The sequence below is a fragment of the Pteropus vampyrus genome, unplaced genomic scaffold (genome assembly GCF_000151845.1).
Source record: "Pteropus vampyrus isolate Shadow unplaced genomic scaffold, Pvam_2.0 Scaffold162, whole genome shotgun sequence".
In the NCBI taxonomy this organism is placed as follows: Eukaryota; Metazoa; Chordata; class Mammalia; order Chiroptera; family Pteropodidae; genus Pteropus; species Pteropus vampyrus.
This window is the reverse complement of record NW_011888943.1, coordinates 1,953,240-1,955,271: the sequence shown is the minus strand read 5'-3', so window position 1 is coordinate 1,955,271 and position 2,032 is coordinate 1,953,240.

Here is a 2,032-nt window from a genome sequence, read left to right as displayed (position 1 = left end):
TGGAGAGAACAGAGCTAAATACCTACATTTAATTCACTTATACTTAATTGGAAGTCAAAAGTGAACTTAAATGTGTACGTTTTCTTATGAGCAAAGTATGAGATTTTGTAGAATGAGATTAGTTTTGCTGATTACAAAGTAATACATATTAATTTAAATAATTAAAATATTACACAAGAAAAGGCAAGCCTCTCCATTGTACCACCTTCCCCTCTTCTCCACCCAAGTTCCAGCCCGCAGATTGGTATGTTTTTTGAATTGATTAATTTTTGGATCGTTATATGTTTTACTCACTTTTCGAATAATGCATATAAACCTGTCTCAACCTCTTAAACTGTTGCATATTATTCAATTAGTTAGATTTACCACAAAATCACGTCAATGGCCAGTTAGATAGTTGCCTGTTTTTCACAAATAAAGCTACAGTGGACACCCTCGCAAATAAAAAGTTGCGATTTCTGTAAAAACTAAAGTAATGACTAAACACCTAATTGTTACTCATAGGACACGTAGCAGATTTTTAAAAACTCAATTACATTCCCTTAGCTTACATGGTACAGTGACATTTTATGCAAAAGATGTTTTCTTAAAGACTTATCACAATCCCAAGTCACATATTTCAAGATTATTTTTCCACTAGGATTAAAAGTAAAGTGTGCAGGAGTGTAATCTTCAGTTACACAAATCTACAATCATGGTAGCATATGTTGTCTTTAATGCTACTTAAAATTTTCACAGTATGAACACTAATATTTCACATTATGATATTCTCTAAATTAATAACAGCATATCGTTGTGGTTATTCAAGCTTCCTCATGACATTTTCTCACGCCTAATATTGATTTTCAGGTTTGCTTTCCAGCCTTAGCACAAAACAATGTCACTTAATGGACACTTGGAAAGCATCGTTATGGGATCTAAAGAGTTCACCTTGTAACAGCCTACGATGAACGACAGTAAGAGTCACAGATTCCTTTGTGGGGATTCATTTAAAAGACATTTTTCCGTACACCGCTTCCAAGGGCTAGCATTCGTTTCTAGTTACTGTCTGGAGAGTGAGATCTCCACGTAAAGGGTGTAAAAGCCAAGTCTGCAGTTTACTCAAGCGGCTCTGCAGTCATAGAGCGCTGGTGGTTTTTTTGAGATATTTGCATATTTAAAATTTTTAGTCAAAATGGTAATTTTAATTCTTTGAATCTTACACTACTTCAAATTTACAAAATTCATTTTTTCATTAATGTGATTATAATCTGTGTGTGTGTGCGTGCGTGTGTTGAGGTGATATCATCCATTATGCCAACATATTTAGCGAGACAGCTCATATCAAACAACGTATGATGCTATAATATGGACTATATGACATGACGCTGTCTCATTGCACAGGACAGAGGCTGACTCTAAAATTCAATGTATATATGTGCATAAACATCATATGTGTTACAGTTATAGTATTTCTAGGCACTTTTTAACTAATTCAATTACTATCACATGCAGAATTTTGCACTATGAACGAGCTGACTTTTAAACAGATTAGAAGACAAAAATAAATATTTCAGTTCTAAACAGAATTTGTCTCATTGTAGATAATCTATTTCCAAGAAGTAATTAAAGCCAATAAACTGTAGTTAAATCTCGCACCAACTTTCTCATTAATAGACTGACAATATAGCTTCCGATTTTTTGTTTTGTTTTTAGTTTCTCAATATTTTAGGGATTTTCTGATCTCCAAACCAATGATCCAATAATGCAAAACATTAATTTTCCAGACTTCATGAATAACCCTTTGTAACATATCAAAGTAAATATTATTTTATAAAAAATATATTTTAAATTTGGTCTCAGAGAGTGAAATTATTTACGTCAGACCATGTCATCTGTCTCTACCAAGTAACCCAAGCTTCAGCACCCACTTTTCCCCAGACATCCAATCGTTTGGAATAACTGTTCCCATTAATAAGTAATGCTGTAATTGAAATAACCCCTTTTCCCTCATCTCTGCCTCAGTGTCTCTGGACGGCCCAGTCCACACTTA